A 19357-nucleotide genomic window follows, 5' to 3' on the forward strand; every position below is an offset into this window, starting at 1 on the left:
AGTGACCGGACCCACCAAGAACCAAATACAATGCTGGGACTTCAGCTAGTACCTAAATAAAAAAGCTTCAAAATTTGCTTAGTTTGCCAAGGAACTTGCAACACAATGGAGGGGAAAAGTCACAGCATGCAATGCATGCAATATATAAAAAGTGTGCTTTACTGAACCTGTAAATGTGCATGTGCTCCAGTAACGCACAGTGACCAATCAAAGGGATTGTGTTTATTTAACTTATAATTGACAGCTTCCAGGTGTTTAAAAGGTGCTGATTGGGTGGCAAGCTTGAAATGGTCATGGTAACGTCAATAACTTTAGGAGGAAGTTGAACATTGATATTTCCATTCGAGCAATGTTTCCTGAGACACGTGTTTTAGTAAGAACTTGGCACACTTTTTGCTGGTAAAATTATTGTCATTCCCACTGAAGTGTAATTCTATATGTTGTTATTCAAAAGTTGCTAGTTTGCAAATGACACCATAATGTTTGCAGAAAGAGTTGCTGTTTTCTGACATTAATTACACCGGAGTTATATTATGTGGCCAATATCAATAGAGAAAGCACTTTGCAAGTTTTGAAAAATACCTATTTACTCTTACAAAATACATAACAGTCCATAAAACAGAACAATTTTATTCCATAGTCCATCTCAACAGCTCTGACAGTTTTATTGCTGTAAAATAAAATAAAAAAAACAGTTATTTTCAAAATCTACAGTGAAAAGTACTTTGCAATATATATCGTAGATAAATTTTGTTTGTCATGCAATCAGTGTCACCAATAAAACGTGCACAAATGTAACTTCTCTTTCCCAAAGGTAAAATTCTGCACTGGCATTAAGTGCGGAGCACGAATGCTTATTTTACTTTTTTTATGTAGCATTCTGAGTTCTGGATATTTCTAATCAAATGGTGCAAGCGTCATTTCAAATGCAAATCCTGCATTATTATGGCAGCATTATTAAGATAACTTCTGAAACATTCCAAGATTAAACCTTTTCATGCAAAGCCAGAAATTCCTCTCCACAGCTTGCTCAGGCTTTTATTCTGCTCAGCTTTTCAGAAACATTCTGGTATTGTAAATACCGCCGCTCTCATTTCAGGACGCGCTAGTCTGAAATACTTAGCAGGCCAAATTTGCATTAGATAACCCAGGAATGTTTTCATATAGAATAAACGGGAAATTTCACAGAGAAAACAAGCCTGGTCCAGCTGTCAGTTCTTATGTCAAGATGGATGGATAGATAGATAGATAGATAGATAGATAGATAGATAGATAGATAGATAGATTATGCCAGGTGTTACCCATAGTAATGCACATGCCAACACATGACATCATTGACATAACACTAATGGGTTAATGAATGGCACTCCCCTGGCATTAGTAAAGGTAAAAGTGTTGTGTGCTGCCTGCCTTGCATGGTGAATCAGGGCGATAGATAGATAGATAGATAGATAGATAGATAGATAGATAGATAGATAGATAGATTAGATAGATAGATTATGCCAGGTGTTACCCATAGTAATGCACATGCCAACACATGACATCATTGACATAACACTAATGGGTTAATGAATGGCGCTCTCCTGGCATTAGTAAAGGTAAAAGTGTTGTGTGCTGCCTGCCTTGCATGGTGAATCAGGGCGATAGATAGATAGATATTCATTGGTTGGCAAGAGGGAGGGGAGTGGATATAGATAGGTAGCAGAGTCTAAACTTGTAAAGGCTGGCCCACCTCCAGTTTCTATTTGCTATCGTTTTAGCACAACTGTATGAAATTTGTCAATCATGTATGTATGTTTTTATACAATGTATACATGTACCCATGTTTATATGTTGTTATGAATGACACTAAGGAAAATGATGGAGAATAACAACTATTATTATTACAATTGTACAACAGGATGGATAGAAGGAAAGATAGATGGATAAATGGTCACATGAACACATGGATAATGTATTATTAGGCTAACTCTAAATTTTGTGGGATTTAATAAAATTTGCAGCTTGCTTGACTTCTTTATATTCTCTTAAAGCACACCTGAAGTGAGAGGAATATGGAAGCTTACATAATTATTTCCTTATAAAAATCAAATATCCTGCTGATCATCTGCCTCTAATACTTTTAGCCATAGACCCTGAACAGGCATCAGGCATGCAGATCAGATGTCTCTGACTGAAGTCTGACTGTATTAGCCCCATCAGTGGCATAGCTAAGAAGCTGTGGGTCCCAGAGCAAGTTTTACATTGCCCCCCCCCTCCAAGAACTCTATACATAACAATTGATACGGCGCACCAAAACCAATCAAGGACAACCACAATGTCAGAGGTACAAGAAGAGGATGGGAAACAGTTTGTTATTGATCACTACTATTCAAAGTATCTATAGAAGTGAATATTATCAGCTGAGCAAATACTGTGGTTGAAGGTGGGCACTCTGGCCCAAGGGCCCGATGCGGTTGCAACCTCTTCACCCCCTATTGCTATGCCACTGAGACCCATGATTCAGACACTACTGCAGCCAAAGAGATCATTTATATATAAGTAAAAAGGACCAATATATTAAAAGTACAAAATTATAGAATATTGCAAGGTCTTTTGGTACAAAAAATTATCAACAACATTATTGGCACTGATACAGGTCTCTGTAAGAAGCTCCTTGTTCATATGAATAATCATCTGATACAGGGATATCAAGGTTGGTAGTGAAGTAAGCTTTATGTATTAACAAAATATGGCAATGAGACGCTCGTTTCGGACGTATAGAGCCCTTCTTCAGGCCACTGTACAAAGCACTTTTTACAAGAAAAGTAAAATATAACAAAAAACCATTAAAAACCATCAACATGGCAAGTACCGTGTACCGACACCATACAGAGAATCCTGTGAAACAGATAAAAGAAGATAATGAGTATCCAGCCGAAGATCAGAGAAATCATAAAGGGTGTGCAATATAGATACGTGTTGACGCAGATATATATATATATATATATATATATATATATATATATATATATATATCAGTGGTGAACTGAGAAGAAGCAAGAGCTTCAGTTGCAGCAGGCATCCACATCTATCGAAATGCATAAAATTGCATTCTTGGATGTATATGTCTGTAAAACAGGACGACTCCTATCCTTCGAGCTCTATACCAAGCCCACGGACCGCAACACATTACTTGACTTTAGGAGCCTTCATCTTAAAAGTTTGCGTGAGTCACTCCCTAAGTCTCAATTTATGATTGTCAGACGGATTGTAAGCGAGGAAATACAAAGCTTACAACCAGAAATGCTCGAATGTACCCAAATTCGATTCGAGTACATTCGAAGTCGGGTCCAGGTCAAATTCGGATTCGGCCGTGATCACGACCATAGAATTCGAATTCGAGTAGTGATTGGTAATTGAATTCGGGTAATAGTCGTGATCACGAATTCGGATGGCCTTACAACATTTTTTTTAAAGGGAAATCACAATTGAATAGGTGTAATTAAAAAAAAAATGAAGGAAAACGTTTTTCCTGCATTTCTTGTTTATTCTTCTTCACCGTCTTTACCTTCTTCTTTTTCTTCTCTCCATCTTTTTCTTCACCGTCTTCTTTTTCTGTTTTACCATCTTCTTTCATCACCATCATCATCTTCTTCTTCTTCTGGTTCATCCTGACTTGGTTTTTCATCTTCTTCACCTGGTTCTTCTTCATCTTCTTCTTTTTCATCATCATCTGGTTCTTCTTCACCTGGATCTTTTTCTTCGTCTTCTTCTTCTTCTTCTGGTTCTTCTTCTTCTTCTTCTTCTTCTTCACCTGGTTCTTCTTCTTCTTCACCTGGTTCTTCTTCTTCTTCTTCTTCTTCACCTGGTTCTTCTTCTTCTTCTTCACCTGGTTATTCTTCTACTTCTTCTTCTTTTTCTTCTTCACCTGGTTATTCTTCTTCTTCTTCTTCACCTGGTTATTCTTATTATTCTTCTTCTTCACCACCATCTTTTTTGTGTGTGTGTGTTCATATTCTTCCTCTTGTACCCAACTTAATGTTTTTTCCCTTACAGAACTCAACTGTTGTACAGCAGTCGTGAGGCCCACATTGTGTCCAATACACAACTGGGACAGCACAGTTTTCAACCCAGACACCTCAGAAATATATATATATTTTTTTACAACAAAATGTAGCTCTTGTAGTGGCGTAATAGCTAGTGGCGCATGGCAGCAGAGCATAATTCTTTGGACCCTGCTGGTGAGAACACAGACAGCAGGAGGTTAAATACAGCAGCAGGAGGAGGAGGAGTAACGTGTGACAGCAGGCAATGTAACGGGCCATGGTACCTAGCGGTGGTACCACTGCACCTACAGAAAAACCAGGCCAAATTAGCAGGGGACTGAAGGTTGATGTTGTAAAAAAATAATTCCCAGGCACCTCATGTCCCCCTTTCGCCGACAGCAGGTGCCTGGAACATGCCTTCAAACCAGGCCTGGTTGATCTACAAAAATGTGAGTCTGTCCATGGACTCTGGGGACAGACGAGAGCGCTACTCCATGACCACGCCACTGGCCGCACTGAAGCACCTCTCGGACAGCACGCTGAAAGGGGGGCAAGACAGGACTTCCAGGGCGTACTGCGCCAGCTCACTCCAGATCTGCAAGCGCTTGACCCAGTACTCCAAGGGATCCACAGGCTCCTCGCCGGTGTCAAGCCCACTGAAGGACCCCATGTAGTCGGTCACCATCCGGATCAGGTGCTAACTGTGACTTTGAGAGGAGGATGCTTCTGCACGCACCTCCTCTCTCGGCTGTTCTACCGTCGTGTAGAGTGCCTTTGTCAAGGACAGCAGGTCTCTTGGGTGCCTGATGCTGCTGCTGCTGGCTGCAGACACTGACTGCTGTGCTGGCTGGACAGGTACAGAGGGGGTGGAAGGCTGGGGGAAGGCTTCCTCCAATTGCCGAACAAGGATCTGCTGCAACTCCCTTGTTCGCTGCTCAGTGTCTCCAGCAGGCAGGAACTGATCCACCTTCCCCTTCAGCCATGGGTCCAGGATCATGCTGATGCAGGCGTCCTCCCAAGCTTGCATCTGCTTCACCCTGGGGTCTGTGCGCAGGCACTGCAGCATGTGCGCTGCCATGGGGAACAGGGTGGTCCATCCAGCAGAGACATCAGGGTCAGTGGCCTCAAGTTTTCTGACCTCCTCCTCTGGCCCCTGAGCCTCTTTCTCCTCTCTCCACCCTCGCACCACTGCAGCAGCGTTCCCCCTCAACAGCAATGTCCAGGACCTCCTCCTCCTCCAACAACTCAAAATCCTGCACAGAAGTGGACTGTGCAGGTGGCTGCTGTTCCAGCTGGATCAGGGCCTCCTCTCCCACATCCAGTAGATCACCCAGGGCCCTGTCCAGCACACAAACAATGGGCACCCACTGGCAGAGGGATGCCCATTCCTCGCTGACCAGGTTGGTTCCTTGCAGGAAGGGAGCTAACATCAAGCAGACCTGCTGCATCTTCCCCCACTGTGCGTTGGAGAGGAGCTGGAGTTTGGTGGTGCCGGCGAGAGTGTCCTCAATGATGTGGTGGTTGACAGCCCTCTTCTGCTCAACCAGCCGATCCAACATCGCCAGGGTGGAATTCCAGCGAGTTGGCACATAGATGACAAGGCGGTGTCGTGGCAGGCCCTCGCGCTGCTGCATGCCGGACAGGTTTGCTGCGCAGCAGCTGAGTGGCGGAAACTGCGCACAATTTTCCGAGCCGCTTCCAACAGATTGTCCATCCCCTGGTAGGAGCGCAGGAACTTCTGCACCACCAGGTTCAGGACGTGGGCCAAGCAGGGGACGTGGGTCAAGTGTCCCCTGTTGATGGCAGCCAGCAGGTTGGCCGATTTGTCGGACACCACCAATACAACTCTGAGGCCTCTGGGGTCAGCCACGTCTTCTCCTGCTCCCTCAGGTAGCGGAGCACATTGGCTGCCATCAAACTGTTCTTCCCCAGGCTTCTCATCTCCAGCAGCGCAATGGCGGGCCTTCACGCTGCTGTTGAGGCAGGGTCACTTGGTGGCGGGAGCTGCTGCTATGGCGGCCCACATTCGCCATAGCAAAGTGGTGAAGTGCTGGGATTGCCGTGCGGGAGAAATAGTGGCAGCTAGGGATTTGCCACTCCGGGATCCCATATTGTAGGAGCATTCTCATGTCACTCCCCTCCTGCACAAAGGAGTATGGTAGGAGCTGGGATCACATGGCCCGGGCAAGCAACCCGTTCAGCACCCAGATGTGCCTGTTGGTGGGAGGCAGAACCTTGGTCACACCGGGAAAGGACTCGCAGAGCAGGGTCTGGCAGAGTTTGCCCACAAGGGAGGATGAGGAGGCGACTGTGGAGGGAGCAGATGAGGCCACTGAGGACTGGCTGCCCGGAGAGGGGGAGCAGTGAGTTCCTGTGCTCCTGCTGCTGATGCTGGATGAGCAGGAGGGTGGGATGCTGCTGCTGCTGAAGTCAGTGCAGTGGCTGTCTGGCTCTGACCACTGCCTGCGCCACGGTACTTTCAGCTTCAGAAACTCACTGTAGTCCTGAAAATGTTTGGTCTCCAAGTGGGTCTGCAGGCACGAGGTACTCAACTTGTTCAGATCGCGACCTCTGCTCAGGCTGGCACCGCAACTGTGACAAATGGCACGGGTCTTGTCGTCAATGCACACAGTGAAGTACCGCCAGACTGGGGATTTCAACTTGCCCTTCAAGCTTGAGGGCTGGGGAGATTTTTTGCCTTTGGAGGGCTGTATTTTTTTCCCTTTGCTTGGAGGAGCTTTGGTGTGGGTAGTGGTAGCGGCTGAAGCAGCAGGCTGTAGCTCATGCCTTCCACCCCCTCTGCTGGCCACCATGCTGCTGCCGTGCCTCTGTGCCAGATACGCCTCCTCCTCCGATGACGAGCTGCCTTCACCCAACTGTGGTGGTGGCACATAGGGACAGTCTCCCACCTCATCATCATCATCATTATCCCCAAACATTTCCTCTGAGCCCTCAACCAACTCCTCTGCCCCAACATCCCCTACATCAGGCCCCTCCTCCTCCTCATGAAATTTTGGTTGTTGTGCGCCAACAACAAACTCCTCCACCTCATACTCCTCCTCCTTGCATGCCCCCATCATCTCCTCCTCAAACTGTTCCACAACATCCCTCAAAATGCTCGCGGCCCGTGCGGTGAAGAGCGAGCTCAGTGAGGGCAGGCTGGTTTCTGGGGTCGACGTGACCTCAAGCGTGACCTCAGCTCGCACGTTCACCCTAACCCCACCCACCTAACACCTCCCACTTATCTGATTGGCCCCATTAGCCAGTACCTGTATATTTAAAGAGGTGAGCGTACTCAACACTTTACTGAGGCGCTACACCTGCTATTGCTGAAATTCTGGTGAGTTCTTTATGCTACTATATTTGCAAGTTGTACCTTGTATCTTTTATCCCCTGTTCACTTTTTAATGCCTTACTACCCACTACATGACACTTTACTGCCAAAAATCCTATGTCCATTACCAGCACCACTCAATGCAAATCTATATAAACAACATCCCATAGACCAGTACTAGCACGAGCACCTTAGCCCCTACCCCCTATTGTTTACTTGTACATCCAACTCTTTATACCATCCTCACATAGCGAATTTTTCAAACTGTATGTTTTATTATATGCAATTTCTTGATATGCAAGTTGTAACTGCAGAATTCACTATAGCATAATGTACTGTCTCTTGTCTACAGTTTGTCCCCCCTTTTATTGCCTGATGAGGCGGGCGGGGACTGCGAAACGCGTTGCACTTTTGGGGTACTATATAATAAATGTAATTTCTACTATTCAGACAGTCTTTCATGTCTGCTTTATGGAGGTAAGTCCACCGCTTCCTCCAAGCAAATTTTAAAGGTTTTATCCACTTTTATCCTGCTGGCGCCTCTGTTTTCCTACTGCCGTACCGTGTCCACCCCTGGTGGAGGGGTGATCTACCCCTTTTCTGATCTACAGAGAGCGACTTCTTAACCCTGAGTGAGGACAGGTCTAATCTCCTCACCTGCCTATAGAGATGGCCCGAACGGTTCGCCCGCAAACGGTTCCAGGCAAACTTTAGGTGGTTTGCGTTCGCCGGCGAAGGCGAACTTTTGTGAAACTTCGATTCGCCCCTATAATACTCCATTGAGCACAACTTTGACCCTCTACATCACAGTCAGCAGGCACATTGTCGCCAATCAGACTACACTCACTCCTGGAGCCCCACCCCCCCTTATAAAAGGCAAGGTTCTCCTGTCGTTTTTCTCACTCGGCTGCCTACAGTAATTAGTTAAGGGACAGCTGCTGACAGACTCTGCTAGGGAAAGCTTGGTTAGGCTCGTTCCTAGCTGATTGTTATTACTCCCTCACTCCCTCCTCCTGGAGGGGAGAGGGTCTTGTTTTCCAGGGAATTGTATGATTTCAAGAGCCAGCTTACATACCTTGCCGGGAATTGAACCCAGGCCTGCTTGGTAGGCTGCTATCCTAACCATTATACCACAACAACTAAAAATGGAGGATAGTGCACAAAGCGAGACAAGACCAAAGCTAGAAAAGCATGTAATTGGTACAAAAATCTTCACTTTGTTATATCAAAAGGGATAAAAATCGGTAACTGAATGTCAGACAGAAATAACAAACCCTCCCACCCACCCACCAATAAAACCCACAAATTCAAGGAGCGAGGACCCAATAATTCAAGTGGTAGTAACGAATCAAATAAGTGTAGCTGTGGGCCCACACAGCGTGTCACTCTCAATCACGGAAAGGTGCTTAAATGCAGTCCAAGATGCCACCAGACGTCCTGTCACAATGTGGACACTTAATAAACTGAACTGGAGACGAGTCCCACTCGCAGACTCCCGGATAATGCAAAGCAGACAAGATATGTAGCGTATAGCTGGCAGAGGAAAGGGCGACAGGTGCGAGGCAAGCAAGTATGCGTTAGCAAGGCTGCAGATGTATGGCCTAATGGCATAGAAAGTTCTCATAGATACAAGATTCGCCAAAGTTGCCCGTCATGCAGCCCAATAAGCACTCACAGTTCCTGATTCTGCCCGGGTCCTCCTCAGTAGCACTCCATTCCGTGGATAGTGATGGCTTGTGTGTGTCCGAGGTCGCGCTGATTATAGGACGCCAGCCCGCCATAGAGATGAAAGTCCTGCGGGTATAGGTGTCCTTCCGCGCAGACACTTCCGTGTATCAGCTTACACGTAAGTTCACGTGAGATGAGATGAGTAGTGGGTCCTCAAGCTCCGCCCACCGACCGGTTTCGCGCATGCGCGCTTCCTCAGGGTGTGATTACATCATGGCTACAGGATGCATTTTATACCTTGACTCAAACAGTCCGCCTACAAGGCGGAGTAGGTCCAATTCATGCTGAAACAGTAGGTGCAAAGCGGCAGCCACCACAGCAAGGGAATGGAAAACCAAAACAAGAAATAGTAATGAAAAATTAATAATAATAAAAAGGTATTGGCAGAAATAACAAAAAATGGCAAAAATTTAGGCATAACTGTGCCATGCTTGTTGAGCAGTGCCCACGCACATTAATAGCAGAGTCCCACCACAGAGAGAGCAAGATCCATCCCCAGCCACTCACAGGGTTGTGACTAAAAAGGCTGATTGGGAACAATTAAGCAAAATCTAGTGACAGTTCTCACGCAACAGAGGGAACACTTCCCTCATGTTGAATTATCTAACGAGACAAAGACAGGAACAAGGTCGAGGTGAGTGCAGGTGACTGAATGAAGAGGGTCTCACAAAAAGCATTGCAGCCCAAAATCTACGTTATGCCCAAATGGAGCCAAAGTATGAAGCTTAAAGATCCAACCGCACTCCCTCTGCTTAAGGATCCTGTCAAAGTCTCCTCTGCGAGAGGAAATACTGAGTTTGTAGATCCCCTTGACCTTCGAACCCACAAGATCGCCCCCATGAAAATCCTTATAATGTTGCGCGAGGGGAGTTGTGTATTCCTCTGCTCTTGCATTACGCATATGCTCACCAATCCTCGCCCGCAAGGGACGTGTCGTTTTCCCTATATAATGCATGTTACAGGGACAAGTGAGCATATACACAACCCCCTCAGTAGCGCAATTAATGAAGGATTCGATCCGGTAGGTTCTCTGACCAAGGGAGTCGACAAATGTCGCAGTACGGTCCACCAGAGGGCATACCTGACAACCACCACACCGATACATACCACTGGGGGTAGCCTTATCGAGCCACGTAACAGTGGTACTTCTTTTAAATTCGCTCCGAACCAGATGGTTCCTTAAAGACATGGCTCTCTTGGCAGCCAAATGAGGATAGTCGCCAACTAAGGCCTTTATCTCCTCTGAGGCTGTCAAAACCGGCCAATGTCTAGTCAAAATTTCTTTCAAGGACTTCCAGTGGCTGCCATAGGGGGTGGGAATCCTAAGGACTGACTCCCTCCGAGGGTCCCTGCACTCAGAACCTCTCTCTCGCCTACTGTGGAGCAGGTGTCTTCTCTCCAGTGCCCATGCTCTCCTAAGAGCCTTCTTTAAAATCCTATGAGGGTAACCTCTCTCTCTAAAACGGAGATACATCTCTTTTGATTCTTTAGCAAAGGTTTCATCTGAGCCACAGTTCCTCCTTAAACGCTGGAATTCACCAATGGGAATGGACCCAATTTGGCACTGCGGATGACAGCTAGTGGCGTGCAGGACAGTATACCATTATACCACCACCAACACTACATGCTGAAGCCAGCCTAGCATGTAACATTATGCTATATCCAAGAGAAAATGAGCTTGCTTAAGGATTTGTAGTATGTCAAAAGCCAACTCACATTGGCCAGGAATAGAACCCAGGCCTACCGCTCTATAATTTTATTATAATGCTGTGTCAAATGCAGATTTTTTTCTGGGACTTTTGATGTGTATTTCAGTCAACCATGTCTTCCTCCAGGTATTAGACCCCTTGAAACATCTTTTCTATAATTTTTCTAGTCAGCAGAAAATTTTCTACATTTTTAAGTTCGCCTCCCCATTGAAGTCTATTGCGGTTCGCGAAAGTTCGCGCTACCCGAACCTTCCGCAAAAGAAAAATTGGAGGTTCGCGACATCTCTACCTGCCTATACAGTGGTTGCCTGTGTGGTAACCCACATTTGTGAGTATACTTTTCTCACTGATTATCTTTACTTTATTTATGCTTAACATACTACACTATATTGGGCTCTCAGTTTCTCCAAACAATATACAGTGGTGTGATTGTATATTTATGGTGTGGGTTTAGTGCCTCATTGGCCCCCCCCCTTTTTTTCAGCATAACTCTTTCTGTAATGCCATGGCCCATTCATATACTGGACAAGTGGTTGTTTGTTCATATTTGTCAACATTGTGGGTTTTGATGCGTTGCAGTGCTTATCTCATGGTGTCAATTATTCCCTGCCAGGTGTGGATACATCTGGTTGGTCAGATGTCTGTTTCTTTCTCCATTGTTCCTGCCATGTAGTGCCAATAGTGTATAGAGGTTTGTTTATGCTAAACTGTTTTGTCCTTTACTCTATTGGCATTGCACTGTTGGGCATTTAATTTCAACTGGTAGCCATGATTGGACCAATGTTCACAGGTCCTATGTGATCATTGCTGCCTGTATAGCCTTCCATCACAGTATTGCTCCTGCTTCTTCTCAGTTTTTCTTCTTTATCACCTTCTTTCTTCAGGTGTATGGTGTAGCCAACGGCAGATATGTACTTGCCAACGGCACACTACTGATATATACATCTGTGTCAACACGTATCTATATTGCACACCCTTTATGATGTCTCGGATCTTCGGCTGGATACTCATTATCTTCTTTTACCTGTTTCACAGGATTCTCTGTATGGTGTCGGTACACGGTACTTGCCATGTTGATGGTTTTTAATGTTTTTTTGTTATATTTTGCTTTTCTTGTACAAAGTGTTTTGTACAGTGGCCTGAAGAAGGGCTCTATATGCCCGAAACAAGCGTGTCATTGTCAAATTTTGTTAATACATAAAGCTTACTTCACTACCAACCTTGATATCCCTGTATCGGATGATAATTCATATGAACAAGGAGCTTCTTACAGAGACCGGTTTTAATGATTTTTTGTATCTGTGCCAATAAAGTTGTTGATAATTTTTAGTACCAAAAGACCTTGCAAGATTCTATAATTTTGTAATTTTTATATATTGGTCTATTTTTACTTATATAAAAGTCTGTTGAAGTGAGGTGGATCACATCCAAAAGGACTTCAAGGTTTTGTGCATTTTCCTTGTATAAAAAAAAGCCTACTCCCAACTATATACAGTATTAGTGTTGGGCGAACAGTGTTCGCCACTGTTCGGGTTCTGCAGAACATCACCCTGTTCGGGTGATGTTCGAGTTCGGCCGAACACCTGACGGTGCTCGGCCAAACCGTTCGGCCATATGGCCGAACTAAGAGCGCATGGCCGAACGTTCCCCGAACGTTCGGCTAGCGCTGTGATTGGCCGAACGGGTCACGTGGTTCGGACCCGAACGCGCTCTGATTGGCCGAACTGTCACGTGGTTCGGGTAAATAAATACCCGAACCACGTCATATCTCCGCCATTTGTCTGTGGGTTTAGCTTTGGGTAGGCAGGCAGGGTAGTTCGCGCTCCAGCCACGCTAGCCAGGGTCCCCCCCAGTCATTGTGTGTCGCTGCTGGGAACAGTAGTACACCGCTCGTTCAGCCACACTATATAGCATTCTGTGTACTGTTCTGTGTCTGCTGGGAACAGTAGTACACCGCTCGTTCAGCCACACTATATAGCATTCTGTGTACTGTTCTGTGTCTGCTGGGAACAGTAGTACACCGCTCGTTCAGCCACACTATATAGCATTCTGTGTACTGTTCTGTGTCTGCTGGGAACAGTGGTACACCGCTCGTTCAGCCACACTATATAGCATTCTGTGTACTGTTCTGTGTCTGCTGGGAACAGTAGTACACCGCTCGTTCAGCCACACTATATAGCATTCTGTGTACTGTTCTGTGTCTGCTGGGAACAGTAGTACACCGCTCGTTCAGCCACACTATATAGCATTCTGTGTACTGTTCTGTGTCTGCTGGGAACAGTAGTACACCGCTCGTTCAGCCACACTATATAGCATTCTGTGTACTGTTCTGTGTCTGCTGGGAACAGTGGTACACCGCTCGTTCAGCCACACTATATAGCATTCTGTGTACTGTTCTGTGTCTGCTGGGAACAGTGGTACACCGCTCGTTCAGCCACACTATATAGCATTCTGTGTACTGTTCTGTGTCTGCTGGGAACAGTAGTACACCGCTCGTTCAGCCACACTATATAGCATTCTGTGTACTGTTCTGTGTCTGCTGGGAACAGTGGTACACCGCTCGTTCAGCCACACTATATAGCATTCTGTGTACTGTTCTGTGTCTGCTGGGAACAGTGGTACACCGCTCGTTCAGCCACACTATATAGCATTCTGTGTACTGTTCTGTGTCTGCTGGGAACAGTAGTACACCGCTCGTTCAGCCAGACTATATACCATTGTTTACTGACACTATATAGCAGACTATATAGCATTGTGTGTACACCGCTCAGCCAGACTATATACCATTGTTTACTGACACTCTGTGTACACCGCTCAGCCAGACTATATACCATTGTTTACTGCCACTCTGATTCTGCTGGGAACAGTAGTACACCGCTCGCTCAGCCAGACTATATACCATTGTTTACTGACACTATATAGCAGACTATATAGCATTGTGTGTACACCGCTCAGCCAGACTATATACCATTGTTTACTGACACTCTGTGTACACCGCTCAGCCAGACTATATACCATTGTTTACTGCCACTCTGATTCTGCTGGGAACAGTAGTACACCGCTCGCTCAGCCAGACTATATACCATTGTTTACTGACACTATATAGCAGACTATATAGCATTGTGTGTACACCGCTCAGCCAGACTATATACCATTGTTTACTGACACTCTGTGTACACCGCTCAGCCAGACTATATACCATTGTTTACTGCCACTCTGATTCTGCTGGGAACAGTAGTACACCGCTCGCTCAGCCAGACTATATACCATTGTTTACTGACACTATATAGCAGACTATATAGCATTGTGTGTACACCGCTCAGCCAGACTATATACCATTGTTTACTGACACTCTGTGTACACCGCTCAGCCAGACTATATACCATTGTTTACTGCCACTCTGATTCTGCTGGGAACAGTAGTACACCGCTAGCTCAGCCAGACTATATACCATTGTTAACTGACACTATATAGCAGACTATATAGCATTGTGTGTACACCGCTCAGCCAGACTATATACCATTGTTTACTGACACTCTGTGTACACCGCTCAGCCAGACTATATACCATTGTTTACTGCCACTCTGATTCTGCTGGGAACAGTAGTACACCGCTCGCTCAGCCAGACTATATAGCATTGTGTTTACTGCCACTCTGTGTACACCGCTCAGCCACACTATATAGCATTGCGTACTCTGCCAGTCAGTGTGTATATTGCTGGGATCAGTAATACTCCACTCACCGTCAACCACTATATGAGCTCAACATGAGTTCCCCAGAGACCTCCGCTGTGAGCAGCACTCCCAACAACAGCAACAGCCAACGCCCCACGCAAGCTATAACATCCACCCCAGCAGCCAGTGGTCAGCAGCAGCCCTCCCCGGAGGAGAACGTTGTGTCCATCAGTCCGTCGCCAGAGCGATTAATGAGGGCTGCCATTGAGGAGATGATGGGGCCTGATGTGGAGGAGGAGGTCTGGCTCAGGCCAGCATCCCAAGTTAATGTTGAGGACGATGAGGGGTCTGTGTCTGGGGATGTTGGGGTGGCAGAGGTGGTGGGTGGGTCAGACTCAGGAGAAGAGTTGTATGATGAGGATGATGATCGGGACCATCTGTATGTGCCTCAGAGTCCGACCCCGGAAAACATGTTGTATCGTGTGTTTAGGTACTAAAATCTGCGATCCCTCCCAGTAGTGTTGGGCGAACAGTGTTTGCCACTGTTCGGGTTCTGCAGAACATCACCCTGTTCGGGGTGACTATATAGCAGACTATATAGCATTGTGTTTAATGCCACTCTGTGTACACGGCTCAGCCACACTATATAGCATTGTGTTTACTTCCACTCTGTGTCTGCTGGGAACAGTAGTACACCGCTCACCCGCCACTGTATAGCATTGTGCTCTGTGTCACTGCTGACAATAGTGGTACACCGCTCACCCACCACTGTATAGCATTTCTGTACTGCCACTGTACTGCTGCCAGTCAGCGTGTACTTTAAGTGAAATGAGGAAGAAATCCGGTGAAAGAGGGAGGGGCAAGGGAAGAGGTGTTTCCCCTGACGGTTCACGTACAGGCCACAGGGGAGCACCCAAGAAAACCCACTCAATACTGCCCATGTTGTCCAGGACAACAACCCTCACAGATCCAAAAGAACAGGACCAGATAATTACTTGGATGACCTCTCAAGCGTCCAGCAGTGGGTTAAGCAGCACCAGCACATCACGCACGAGGTCCGAGTCCTCAGCCAGTTAAAGTCTGGGCTTTCTTTGAAGACTGCACTGAGGATGTTACCATGGCGATTTGCAAGGTGTGCAAGACCCGCCTGAGCAGGGGGAAAAGTATTAACAACCTCTCCACCACCAGCATGAGCCGCCACATTCTATCCAAACATCCCACTCTGTGGGCAAACGCGGCAGGACAGGGTACCACCGTACCACCAGCAACACTGCCTCCCTTGGGTTCACCAGACTCACCACCAGACCCGCCTCAGCAGCAGCAGTAGCCCAGCCATTGCGTGGTTCACAACATTCACAAACATCAGACGATGCTGACACTGTCACTTTCCGGACTAGTGCTCTTGAGGTCTCCCAGTGTTCATCAAACACAACAACCAACAGCCCTTCGGTGTGCAGTGCTACGGTTGAGTTGTCTGTCTCTGAGATGTTTGAGCACAAGAGGAAATTGCCAGCAAATGACCCGCGGGCCGTGGCAGTAACAGCCAGCCAGCATAGCCAAGCTTCTGGCCTGCGAAATGCTGCCATATCGAGTGGTGGAGACAAACAGCTTCAAGGGCATGATGTCAGTGGCCATCCCACGTTACGTGGTTCCCAGCCGCTACCACTTTGCGCGCTCTGCAGTGCCTGAGTTGCATGAGCACGTGGTCAGCTAAATAACCCGAAGCTTGAAGAATGCCGTTGCCTGCAAGGTTCACCTCACCACTGACACCTGGACAAGTGCGTTCGGCCAGGGTCGATACATCTCCCTTACCGCGCACTGGGTGAACCTTGTGGAGCCTGGCAGTGATTCCTCACCTGCTACGGCGCGGGTGTTGCCCACGCCGCAAACAGCTGCACCGCCGTCCCTCCCACTGGATAACAACAGCAGCACCTACCTCTCTGACTCCTTCTCCTCCAACGCATCTCAAAGCTGTACCTCATCCGGAAACGCTAACCCAGCACCAGCAGCAGTAGGATCGTGGAAGCAGTGCAGCACAGCTGTTGGCATGCGTCAGCAAGCGTTGCTGAAGCTGATCTGCCTTGGGGATAAGCAGCACACAGGGGAGGAAATTTGGAGGGGAATAAAGGAACAGACGGATTTGTGGCTGGCACCGCTGGACCTGAAACCGGGCATGAAGCTAGACACCTGGCACGAACTGGCAATGTACGCAATAGAGGTGCTGGCTTGCCCGGCAGCCAGCGTTATGTCGGAACGCTGTTTCAGTGCTGCCGGAGGCATCATCACAGATCGGCGTATCCGCCTCTCCACAGAAAATGCAGACCGTCTGACTCAAATTAAAATGAATCAATCCTGGATTGGAAACGACTACGCAACACTCCTGGACCCCAACCAAGTAACATGACCGATGAACATCTGGGATGGTTTAGCGTTTCCGGTCCCTGTTTATTGAACCTCTCATCTGTATTACATTTATGACTGCATGGCGGCAAAAAGCATTGCTGCTATATCCGCACGCTTTTTGTCCTCATGCAAGGCCTGGGTTGTTGTGTCTCACAAAGCGTGGCCTTCTCCTCCTGCGCCTCCTCCTGTTCCATCACGTGTGCTGCTGCTGCTGCTGCTGCTGCTGGGTTACCGTTGCCGGTCCCTGTTTATGGAACCTCTTATCTTTATTACATTTATGACTACATGGCGGTACAAAGCATGCTATCCGCACGCTTTTTGTCCTCATGCAAGGCCTGGGTTGTTGTGTCTCACAAAGCGTGGCCTTCTCCTCCTGCGCCTCCTCCTGTTCCATCACGTGTGCTGCTGCTGCTGCTGCTGCTGCTGGGTTACCGTTGCCGGTCCCTGTTTATGGAACCTCTTATCTTTATTACATTTATGACTACATGGCGGTACAAAGCATGCTATCCGCACGCTTTTTGTCCTCATGCAAGGCCTGGGTTGTTGTGTCTCACAAAGCGTGGCCTTCTCCTCCTGCGCCTCCTCCTGTTCCATCACGTGTGCTGCTGCTGCTGCTGCTGGGTTACCGTTGCCGGTCCCTGTTTATGGAACCTCTTATCTTTATTACATTTATGACTACATGGCGGTACAAAGCATGCTATCCGCACGCTTTTTGTCCTCATGCAAGGCCTGGGTTGTTGTGTCTCACAAAGCGTGGCCTTCTCCTCCTGCGCCTCCTCCTGTTCCATCACGTGTGCTGCTGCTGCTGCTGCTGCTGGGTTACCGTTGCCGGTCCCTGTTTATGGAACCTCTTATCTTTATTACATTTATGACTACATGGCGGTACAAAGCATGCTATCCGCACGCTTTTTGTCCTCATGCAAGGCCTGGGTTGTTGTGTCTCACAAAGCGTGGCCTTCTCCTCCTGCGCCTCCTCCTGTTCCATCACGTGTGCTGCTGCTGCTGCTGCTGCTGCTGCTGGGTTACCGTTGCCGGTCCCTGTTTATGGAACCTCTTATCTTTATTACATTTATGACTACATGGCGGTACAAAGCATGCTATCCGCACGCTTTTTGTCCTCATGCAAGGCCTGGGTTGTTGTGTCTCACAAAGCGTGGCCTTCTCCTCCTGCGCCTCCTCCTGTTCCATCACGTGTGCTGCTGCTGCTGCTGCTGCTGCTGGGTTACCGTTGCCGGTCCCTGTTTATGGAACCTCTTATCTTTATTACATTTATGACTACATGGCGGTACAAAGCATGCTATCCGCACGCTTTTTGTCCTCATGCAAGGCCTGGGTTGTTGTGTCTCACAAAGCGTGGCCTTCTCCTCCTGCGCCTCCTCCTGTTCCATCACGTGTGCTGCTGCTGCTGCTGCTGCTGCTGGGTTACCGTTGCCGGTCCCTGTTTATGGAACCTCTTATCTTTATTACATTTATGACTACATGGCGGTACAAAGCATGCTATCCGCATGCTTTTTGTCCTCATGCAAGGCCTGGGTTGTTGTGTCTCACAAAGCGTGGCCTTCTCCTCCTGCGCCTCCTCCTGTTCCATCACGTGTGCTGCTGCTGCTGCTGCTGCTGCTGCTGCTGGGTTACCGTTGCCGGTCCCTGTTTATGGAACCTCTTATCTTTATTACATTTATGACTACATGGCGGTACAAAGCATGCTATCCGCACGCTTTTTGTCCTCATGCAAGGCCTGGGTTGTTGTGTCTCACAAAGCGTGGCCTTCTCCTCCTGCGCCTCCTCCTGTTCCATCACGTGTGCTGCTGCTGCTGCTGCTGCTGGGTTACCGTTGCCGCGTGGTCCCTGTTTATTGAACCTCTTATCTTTATTACATTTATGACTACATGGCGGTACAAAGCATGCTCTCCGCACGCTTTTTGTCCTCATGCAAGGCCTGGGTTGTTGTGTCTCACAAAGCGTGGCCTTCTCCTCCTGCGCCTCCTCCTGTTCCATCACGTGTGCTGCTGCTGGGTTAGCGTTGCCGCGTGGTCCCTGTTTATTGAACCACTTATCTTTATTACATTTATGACTGCATGGTGGTACAAAGCATGCTATCCGCACGCTTCTTGTCCTCATGCAAGGCCTGGGTTGTTGTGTCTCAAAGCGTGGCCTTCTCCTCCTGCGCCACCCTCCTCCTGTTCCATCACGTGTGCTGCTGCTGGGTTAGCATTACCGGTCCCTTTTCCTGGAACCTCTTATATGTATTACATTTATGACTGCATGCCGACAAAAAGCATGTTACCTGTGCAAAGAAAACAGACATTTCCCGCATTTAAAAGACAGTTTTCCCTTTGAAACTTTAAAATCGATTTTCTCAAAAACTATAAGCTCTTTTTGCTAAATTTTTTTTTCCTCTTGTACCCACTCCCAAGGTGCACATACCCTGTAAATTTGGGGTATGTAGCATGTAAGGAGGCTTTACAAACCACAAAAGTTCGG

General features: G+C 47.3%; 1 long non-coding RNA gene across 1 annotated transcript in view; it reads right to left on the reverse strand.

Annotated features, from left to right (window-relative positions):
- Positions 1 to 584: 584 nt before the first annotated feature.
- Positions 585 to 19357, reverse strand: part of LOC137522672 (uncharacterized) — a 68774-nt gene continuing 50001 nt past the window's right edge. Inside the window, exon 3 of the long non-coding RNA XR_011022395.1 lies at positions 585 to 670. This is a non-coding gene — a long non-coding RNA (uncharacterized lncRNA). The remainder of the gene's footprint in view (positions 671 to 19357) is intronic.

Source organism: Hyperolius riggenbachi, chromosome 6 (assembly GCF_040937935.1).
Source record: "Hyperolius riggenbachi isolate aHypRig1 chromosome 6, aHypRig1.pri, whole genome shotgun sequence".
Lineage (NCBI taxonomy): Eukaryota > Metazoa > Chordata > Amphibia > Anura > Hyperoliidae > Hyperolius > Hyperolius riggenbachi.